This window comes from Ursus americanus, chromosome 26 (assembly GCF_024610735.1).
Source record: "Ursus americanus isolate L20-20 chromosome 26, mUrsAme1.1.p, whole genome shotgun sequence".
NCBI classification, from domain to species: Eukaryota; Metazoa; Chordata; class Mammalia; order Carnivora; family Ursidae; genus Ursus; species Ursus americanus.
Genome location: NC_142152.1, coordinates 1,063,672 through 1,074,175, shown reverse-complemented (window position 1 = coordinate 1,074,175; position 10,504 = coordinate 1,063,672). Strand labels below are relative to the sequence as shown.

The following is a 10,504-nucleotide window of genomic DNA, read 5'->3' as shown; positions in this document are numbered from 1 at the left end:
AAGCAGAGAAAGACAACTATCATATGATTTCTCTCATCTATGGAACATAAGAACTAGAATGATCAGTAGGGGAAGAAAGGGATAAAGAAAGGGGGGGTAATCAGAAGGGGGAATGAAACATGAGAGACTATGGACTATGAGAAACAAACTGAGGGCTACAGAGGGGAGGGGGGTGGGGGAATGGGATAGACCGGTGATGGGTAGTAAGGAGGGCACATATTGCATGGTGCACTGGGTGTTATACACAACTAATGAATCATCGAGCCTTACATCGAAAACCGGGGATGTACTGTATGGTGACTAACATAATATAATAAAAAATCATTATTAATAAAAAAAAAAAAAAACATGGTCAGAGTGGCTCCCTATGTTGAATGGGCGCCATCTTATGTTAGTACTACTGAACCCTCTTCTCCTTATTCGGGATGCATGGGTTAGTTGGTACAGAAAATATTCCAGACCCTGATATACAACATCCCTTGAACATCGTTAAGCTGTTAACATCTGTTCATCTATTTATCCAGCACATATTTATGAGCGCCTGCAGGAGGCAGGCCCTGGTTTGGGGCTATGGTGGCAGCAGTCCTATGTCCTGAAAGAGAAACAAGCACGCCCAGGACACGGTCTATTAAAAATATATTTACTTTAGCAAAGCCAGCAGGGGAAAGAATAGCATATCCTTTTCCACGCTTGTAATTATCTAGAGTCACGTTGCAGAATAAGAGAGCTGCAGACCGTGGAGGGGGACCCTGAGCCACAGCCTGCCACTGACCGTTCCACAAAGGCCCAGGCCACGCATCGCCAAAGCCACCAGAGGCTTGGCTGGGCTCTTACGGTGGAGATAAAATATACTGGGGTCCAGCACAACTCAAGGACAGCTTTGAAAATTCTGCTTCCTGGACTGGACGGAGATGAGTAGGTGGGAGATTAAGGATGCTAACACACTGTTCTACTCCACACCAACTGAGCCTAGTGTGACAGAGGCTGCTAACTACCTCCCGAAATGTATGCTCCTTCTAGAGTGGGAACTTGTTGCTAGCACGTGACTGTCCAAGCACAGATTTATTTCCCAGCACCCTCTGTGTCTAGGTGTGACCTTCTGACTAGGTTTCACCAGGGGAATGTGAATAGAATGATAGGTGTCGTTTTAAGGATTTTCCATCACCTGGAGGCAGAAGACCGCAGATCCACAAGATGGAAGGAAGCCAGGTGTGTGAATTACTGTAAGTAAGAAAGCCCCCCGCTGAGCAGAATTCTACACGTTTCTCCATCATGTAACAGAATGATGGAGAAATAAACTTTTCTTGTGGGAAGCCACTGAAAGTTTGAGGTTTATTTATGATAGCAGTTCATTTTACTCTATCTCATAGAGGGACGGATCTAAACTTACAGAATAAGGGGCAAGCACCTACTCCCTATACTCTGTCTATAGGGAAAAAGCATTTGGAAGTTTTCTGATTCATAACACTGAGAAAGAAACAGTAGTTGGGGAAAAAGTTTGAACACATAGTTAACACACATCAGCGTGAACATGAAACAAGTTCAATGTCTCCAGGAAACGGTTAACTCTCAGTTTCCTTGGTTTCCCATCCTACCTGACTTCTGCAGGTGGGGAGGGGTCCAGAAGCAGGGAGGAGAAAGCCAGATCCTTCTGCAGGCTAATCAGAGGACAGGTGGGCCAGTAACTAACGCCACTGGATCAAGGAGGTTTTGATTGTAGGATCTGGGGGTGAGAGTAAGAAGGAAGAGCGGATCGAGAGCATTCCCAAATAACGCCGGGCAGAGTGAGGCGCCTGCCTGGATGTCTTCCCAGGGGGAAGATGGCACAGCCCCTTGTAGGACATGGAAGGCTGAGGAGAGGACAGGAGGGCATTGGAGAGTCATTCTGAGGAGGGGCATGATTTTGACAAAGGCTTTCATGGGCAAAAAGGCCCAGTAAGAAAACAGTGATTCTTTAGGAAATGGTTATTCTTTGATGATTCTTACAGATCATTCTCTACAAACCACTCCACCAACTTCCTGATCATTTTCACAAGCCTTACCTCTTCTCGTGTTTGCTTACAACCCTGGGAGGTGAGCCTCGTGTTGGAACAGCCGCGTATCTGTGATAGAGACATGATGCTTGCACATTGTTTCCTTATCTCTTGATTAAAAACTCACGTTCCTTACTGCATGAAGTGTACGTCTTCAAAAAGCCAGTGTCATTATTTAACCATGCTAGCTCAACTGAATCACTACCAACAGGCTCGCTCTATATTTGCCTTTGGTTATGAATTCCTCTGATTTTACATTTCTTGGATCAGATATCAAATATTAATGAACACATGTAAAAAAAACAAGCCAATTATTTCTCATGGGATTGGAAGCCTTTGGAAAACTCTGCTTGATTAATCTAGTCACCATTTCCCCTCTCCAAGGAGCAGCCTTGGCTCTTTTTTTTTTTTAATGTTTTTTTATTATATTATGTTAGTCACCATACAGTACATCCCAGGTTTCTGATGCAAAGTTCGATGATTCATTAGTTGCGTATAACACCCAGTGCACCATGCAATACGTGCCCTCCTTACTACCCATCACCAGCCTATCCCATTCCCCCAACCCCCCCACTCTGAAGCCCTCAGTTTGTTTCCCAGAGTCCATAGTCTCTCATGCTTCATTCCCCCTTCTGATTACCCCCCCTTTCTATATCCCTCAGCCTTGGCTCTTAGGTCATGTAACAACTGTAAAATTCGTGGGTCGATAGAAGTGACTATAGCGAAGTTTTATAATCAGGGCTATTAACCCCTTATGGGATACTTTCTAGTCGAAGCTGCTTGAAACTTCAAAGGATCTCTTCAGTATCAAGAAGGCTGAGAAAGAAAAAAAAAATACCTTCAGCCTCTGGAAACATTTTTACAGTCAAAGAATAGATTACAAAGCTCTTTTTTTATAGCAATATAAATGATATCACAGATGTAAACCTCCCAACTTAAAGAAAGAAAAACTAAAAGTGATTTCATTTTTACATGTTGTCATATTTTAGGCACAGATCATCTTCGTAATAACTTTGTAGTTTATTCTTGTCTTCAATTACTATAATGTTTGTTTCAGGAGATTACTCATCTCGTGAACCAGACATACAACAACATGGCAGAAGCTCAGGCAGGGGTAAGCTCATTGGCACCCATGGCAGTGACAGCACAGAAACGAGGCAAAACCCAGAGCTGGGCTGGCTATTGGCCGTTGGAACCCAGGTCAGCATAGCATAGCACACAGGGACAGGGAGGCAGGAAAAGGCAACGCAGGGGCAGTAGCAAGAAGCTGGAAGTCGAGGCGCCTGGGTGGTACAGCGGTTAAGCGTCTGCCTTCGGCTCAGGGCGTGATCCTAGCGTTATGGGATCGAGCCCCACATCAGGCTCCTCCGCTGGGAGCCTGCTTCTTCCTCTCCCACTCCCCCTGCCTGTGTTCCCTCTCTCGCTGGCTGTCTCTATCTCTGTCGAATAAATAAATAAAATCTTTAAAAAAAAAAAAAAAAGAAGCTGGAAGTCATTCCATGAGAGGCAATTGGTTCAGACAACCCCAGGATCAGAGAAGACTACCTGGTTTTATCCTCTTCCTACCCCATGATAGCTGTATGACCCTGGAACAGTTACTTAAAACCTTCCCATCCCTCAAGTTGGGGTGATGATAATACCTAAGGTTCTTAGACCAGTCAGCATATTAGTTGGCTAGGGCCGCCGTAACAGGGAGCCACACACAGGTGGCTTAAACAACAGAATATCTATTGTCTCACGGTTCTGAAACTGTTAGAAAGTAAGAAGTCTGAAGTCAATGTGTTGGCAGTTAGTTTCTTCTGAGAGCTGTGAGTGAAGGCTGTGTCCCAGGCCTCTCTCCTTGGCTTACAGATGGCCGCCTTCTCCCTGTGTGCCTTCACCTCACCTTCCCTCTGCACGTTTCTATCTCTGTGTCCGATTTCCCTTTTTACAAGGACATCAGTCACCTTGGATTAGGGGCCCATCCTACTCCGGTATGACCTCATCTTAACTAATTACATCTGCAACAAACCCTGTTTTCCAAATGAGATCACGCTCTGAGGTACTGGGGGTTAGAACTTCTACATATAAATTTTGGGAGTGACACAATTCAACCATAACAACCAGTTTGCAAAAAAAAAAAAAAAAAAGTAACTGCTGTTTTGACCCAGGGCCTTTGGGTGTGGTGCCAGCCTCCAGGACAGCTCCGGCTACGTGGTGGCTGACGGAGGAGGGCTCTGCCAAACTGGCATCCTCTAGACCCCATGGCTGTGTGAGATGGTTTCTCCTGAGTCATGCATGTCTAGTTAACTGGTCCCACTGCAGAGTGGAACCCTCCGGTCCAGGACCCAGGGGATTTACGGCATGCTTGAAGGAATTTTTATTTTGTCTTCTAGGTCAGCGGTTCTCAAACTTCATACACCCAGGGAGCTTATTAGAATGGCTGATGCCTGAGCCACACCCAGGAGATTGTGATTCAGCCAAATCCACCTGAACAAGGCCCAGGAATTCATGCTCCTACTTTCTGCTTCCACACCCCAGGCAGGTATCGTTCATCCATTAGAGAACTCAGCCTTGTTGAACCTGGAAATGGTCACAGAATCTTCTCAACACAGCTCCCCAGGCACCTAACAATAATTGAAGGTGAGATAAACTCAATCTGCTATTCCCGCCTAAGCCTGAGAGCGGCTCTCGGTCTCCTGGGGCGAAGGAGCACGCGGTCTACAAAAGAGTCTGTCCTGTCTGTGCCTGAAAGAAAAGCCGACCTTGGGGCACATTCAGGTTTCTCTTTCTCCCTCTCCTCCCTGCCCCGGGTTTGTGCTGGATGGATGAGACAATACTGAAACATGAGGTCAGACCAACCGTTTTGGGCAAATTAGCCAACCACCTGGAGCCAGTGGCTTGGACCTGGGCAGCAGGATCTTGACACTGGCTAGTTTGTGGCCTAAGGAAATGTCTCTGGGCTTTGATTTCCACATTTGTAAAAGGTGGCATCAGTCTCGATGAGCTATTGTGTCCTTTCTTCAATTAACACAACTGATTTTGAATCCGGAGAGATGAACTACATTGTCCAACATTTCAACCAAATTAAAGCTGGAGACCTCAATGAAGTGGATTCAGTGGAAAAATTAACATTTGAGTGCCTACAATGGGGCTAAAAGCTCTGCCTGTCTTACCTTCTCTTACTCTTGCCCTATAAGGCATGGAGGTGTTGTTACATCAATTTTTCAGAAGAGAAAACTGGGGCTCTGAGTTGAACTAACTTGCCCAAGATCATACATCCGATTAAAAAAAAAAAGCTCTAGAATTCAAATGTCTTTTGACACCAAACTCCTTTCTTTCCAACATATTTAGTTTCAAAATCCTTTTAAAACATTGCAGAGATAGATTTAAACTTAGGAGAATGTATGAGATTGAGTCACACAGAATTGCCAGTATTCAACTTTTTTGTGTCCACTAAAGATGACAGCTTCACAAGTTTAACCTCACAGGTGATCCTTGCACACTGGCTGTTCTCGAGTTGACTTACTTTGCTCACGCACCTCCCTCCCACCAGCCAGATGGCCAGGTAAACTCATCCCTGCTGGTCTCTAAGTCCTGGAATGCGGTAAGCTTGGCAGGGCAAGAGTGGCTCTGCCTACTGGAAACGCAAAAATTATGCACCAACAACCACTCTAGAGTAACCACAAAATTGCTCAAACACCTGGCCTGTCTCAACTCACTTGAAATCTGTGTAGGAGATTCAAATACCTGGTCCCACCCAAGCGCACTGCACTGCCTTTCCATATCCGCTCCAAAGCCTCCCTCTGGACGCTTTTATCTTCCCTCCCCTCTGCTCCCCATCCCTTCATATTGTGGATCAACTTAGCTTCTGTGGAGGCAAGAAAGGACCTTCCCTCTTCAGCTAGAAGAAAAGGACAGGATTTGAACTTGTGATGGAAGTCTTGTTAGAGGGGCGCCTGGGTGGCTCAGTTGGTTAAGTGTCTGCATTCGGCTCAGGTCATGATCCCAGGGTCCTGGGACCGAGCCCTGCATCAGGCTCCTTGCTCGGCGGGGAGTCTGCTTCTTCCTGCCCCTGCTCAAGATCTCTCGCTCTCTCTTTCTCCAAATAAGTAAATAAAAATCTTGTAAAAAAAATAAATAAAGTCTTATTAGAGAGCTGGAAGGAGGTGGGTTGTTTGAACAAGCCCATGCTAGCAACTTCTGGCCTATGACACAGATCTCAGGTTGGTTTGTTGTCTTTTTCATACATTCTCCTATGGAGCCTATGCCGAGTCCCAAAGAATGAAGAGTTTCTTTGAATTCCTTTGAATAATGACTTTTTGTTAGTAGTTTATTTTAGTACTCACTCTGCATTTTCTACATCTTGGAGGACTGGTTGACTTCCAAGACCAAGAGTTGGCAAGAACAGATTCTCCTAGAAATGGGAAGGAAGGAAGAAGATAGGCAGGGCTGTCCTGGAGTAAAAGGGAATAAAGAAACACTTCTTTTAAGCGGAAAGTTCTGAGCCAAGTTTTGAAAGAAATTTTTCCTTTTAATATAAATGGAAGGATAGCATTTATTCACGTTTTGTCAACAGGATAATTTCTGTCACATTGCAAAGTATACAGACATGCTTGAGTTGGCTTGCTGTTACAGCGCTCACATCCAATTAAAACAACCCTCTAGCTTAGACATTAAACCGAAAATACCCTCTAGCTTAGACATTAAACAGAGTGCACAATTGATATTCATGAAAGCCTCCCTCGGCATAACCATCTCTCCCTCCTTAGGCATCTCATGGACTTTGTCATTGGCCACTTCCCGGGCATTTACTGAGCACTGCCCATTTACTGAGCTTTTTCTCTCTCTCTTTTCTCTTTAGAGATAATATGGCATATGCAGGTCAGGTTCATACCTGAACAGCACCATGTACTAGTTCTGTGAACACGAGCAAGTTCTTTACTCTCTACGAGTGTCAGTTTCCCTATGTGGAAAGTAGGAATAGGTCTCACTACCTTGCAGAGTGAGTGAGGGCGTTTGCTAGCGCCACTAACGCCCTGCCGGTTACACAGCAGATACTCAAAATAGGCCAGCTACCATTTTTACTAACAAACCATAAAGCCCTTATGGCAGGGCCTGTGTCACTAACCTCTTTATGCCCTTGGCCCTTCTCCCAGTGTTTGGCACATTAACTACAAACGTTTGTGGTTGCGATGCTCTGGCTGCCACCTGTTGGGATATTTCCACTGTTTCTTTAGACAGGAGTTTTGATGCTTTCACTAAGGAAATTTGCAAGCAGATACTGCATGCAACTTCTTTTTCCCATCATTTACACAGTCACAAAACCACATTCATAGTCTTGCGCTTCCGACTGCTGCTAGTGAGACTTACGTACATTGACTAAGGGGAGAAACAACTTTCCAAAGATTAAGGCAGTGATGAAAAAGCATTCTGATGCTAGAAAGCAAGTTAGGAAAAAAATCTACATGGGACAACAGCTCTGTGGCTGGACATCTGCCACTGTTGCCCGCTGGGCTTGCAGACCAGAAGTGAGGGATGGGAAAATCCCTAACAAATGACTAATATGATTTCTTTCTGTTGGGAAGCTATCTTTAATTACTTCTTTTTTTAAAAAAGGAATATAACGATGAAGTGGGCTGGGGGAGGATGGATAGACATAGCGAAAGGCACAGTGCTGCCTCAGAGAGGGGCAAGAAGGTGAGTGATCGGGGGGCCTGGGTGGCTCAGTCGGTTAAGCATCCAACTCTTGGTTTTGGCTCAGGTCATGGTCTCAGGGTCCTGGGATAGAGCCCTGCTCAAGTTCCTCGCTCAGTGGGGAGCCTGCTGGAAATTCTCCCTCTCCCTCTCCCTCTGCCTCTTGCCCTCTCCCGCTCTTACTCTGTCTCTCTCTCTCTCTCTCTCTCTCTCAAATAACCAAGTAAATCTTAAAAAAAAAAAAAAAAAAAAGGTGAGTGAGCCTGGTTTGAGATTCCCCATGTGTCCAAAATATATGCTCAAGCCAAGTCCTCCCCTCACCTCCCCAGAGACTGGTTAAAACCTGCTTAATCCCCCAGCTGCCCCCGGCCTCTCTTTTGTCCTGCTGAGTAGAGAAGAAGCATTGCTGAAATGAGCCACATGCCAGTGAATAAAAAGAAACACCACCAAGTGACCAGATTGGGAATGAAGGCAGCATCCTCCACCGTCAGTTCCGTCAGTTCCGACGTTCCCTAAAGGAGCAGCAGGTGTAACTGGCCTCATAGACGGCCCCTCCAAGCACCACCCCACCAACGCTACAACTGCAGGTCTGGCTAGGCGAACCCTTTCTGTGGTTCAGGGCTTTGCCATTCTGCAAGCTGTCCAGTTTCTGTTGGAATACATGAACCCCCTAGAAGACTAGTAGCCATTAACACTTGATCAGAATAATGTCTGCATTGGGTGTAAGCCTGCAGTTTTGAGTTGTGGTTTTTGTTTTTTTTTTCATGTTTCAAAAGCTTATTCAGTAAGTTCTTAAAGGAACACAATCTGGTATTTACAAAGAGAATGATTATTTTTCTTTCAAGCTAAATTTCTGTGTGTAACTGAGGGAAAATACTGTGTTTACAGTAACCTATGAAACAACTTTCCTTACATAGCTATTTCCAGATTGAATCTTATTATTTAATTCCTGTCTCTTGGGAGATTCCAGAAATCAACGTCCACAAATCTGTTTGGCTTAATAGATAAGAAAAGAAATATCATTGGATTGGGTTTAGGAAATCTGGCTTCTAATATTAGCTGTCCCACAAATAACTGTGTAACACTGGGGAATTTACTTAACCTTTCTGAGCCTACTTCCTTATTTAACAACAAATAGTTATTAAATGCCTATTAGAAGACAAATAGTTGCTAGACACTAGAGACAGAACTCTGAACATAATGAAGACAGTCCATGCTTTCACAGACTTCAAGTCTGGCCAAGTGAAGGGTTTAGACTACATTACCCCTAAAACCTGAGTTAGCATTCTATGATTTAAATGGGATTATATTCATATATTCTGTGACCTGAGGTTAATGCAACAATGATTTCCAAATGACCTTGAAAAAGCTATAAAGTATTAAATATTTCCCATATGAACATTGGGAAAATAACTTTTAAATCATAAGCAGGTTTTACATATTTATTCGGAAAGTGATTTAACTACGGAATGATGCATTTTTAACATTATGAAATCCAATGTCTTGAAATCATTTTTCCTGCAGTTTCAAAGACTGTCACGTATAATTCCTTACTTCTCAAAGGATTTGGGCCATAACCAGAGGCTCCTCCTAATGGTTCAGAAGGACCCAAAGTTGGGAATCTCATGCAATCTCACCTCCTGAATTTCTCCTTTGTCTGAAAAACCTTTGCCCTCTTCATCTGACTTATTAGGCATTTTTGTTTTTTAACTAAAGTTTTTATTTTGAAACAACTATAGATTCACATGCAGTTGTAAAAAAAAAACAACAACACTGAAAGATCTCCTGTATCTTTTACTCAGGTTTCCTGACATCTTGCTAAGCTGTAGTGTGATATCACAACCAAGCTATTGACCTTGATACAGTCAAGATGAGGAACAATTCTGTCACCAAGTGTCTCTCACTGTTGTCCTTTTATAACCACATCTTCTTCCTTCCCGCCTCCATGCCCTCCGTAACCCCTGACAACACTAATCTGTTTTTCATCTCTGCAATTTTGTCCTCTCGAAAATGTAATATAGATGGAATCATGCAGTATGTAAACTTTTGAGACTGGCTTTTTTCACTCAGCATGATTTCCTGGAGATTTATCCAGGTTGTTGTATACAGCAATAGTTTGGGGCTTGGGCATGTTTTTGTTGTTGTCATCATTGTTACTTGGCTGAGTAGGATTCCGTGGTATGGACACAGCAGTTTCTCTAATCATTCACCCACTGAAGGAGTAGGTTGTTTCCGGTTTGGAGCTATGATAAATAAAGCTGCTATAAACATTTGTGTGCAGGTGTTAGCATGAAGATAACTCTTCAGTTATTTGGGATAAATGCCCAGGAATGCCATTGCTGGCTTGTAGGATTGTTACATGCTTAGTTTTCTAGGAAACTATCAAACTGTTTTCCAGAGTAGCTGTATCATTTTATATTCCTACCAGCAATTTATGAATGATCCATTTTCTCCAAAGCCTCACCAGGATTCGGTATTGCTGATAGTCTTTATTTTAGCAATTCTTGTAGATACCTAATGGTATCTCATTGACGTTTTAACTTGCATTTCCTTAATGGCTAATGATTTTGAACATCTTTGCATATGTGTATCTGCCATCTGTATATTCTCTTTGGTGAAACGTCTTTTCATGTCTTTTGCCCATTTTCTCATTAAATTGTCTGGATTTTCACTGTTGAACTTAGGGAGGGTTTTTGTGTTTTGTTTTGTTTTTTATGTATTCTAGATACAATTCCTTTGGTGAATATGTGATTTGAAATATATTCTCCTAGTCTATAGCTTGTCTTTTCATCTTC

At 43.5% G+C, this 10,504-nt stretch overlaps 1 long non-coding RNA gene across 1 annotated transcript in view; it reads right to left on the bottom strand.

The window, feature by feature from the left end:
• Nucleotides 1-347: 347 nt before the first annotated feature.
• LOC123800618 (uncharacterized) overlaps nt 348-10,504 on the bottom strand; it is a 38,168-nt gene continuing 28,011 nt past the window's right edge. The window contains exon 3 of the long non-coding RNA XR_015721749.1: nt 348-1,723. This is a non-coding gene — a long non-coding RNA (uncharacterized LOC123800618). The remainder of the gene's footprint in view (nt 1,724-10,504) is intronic.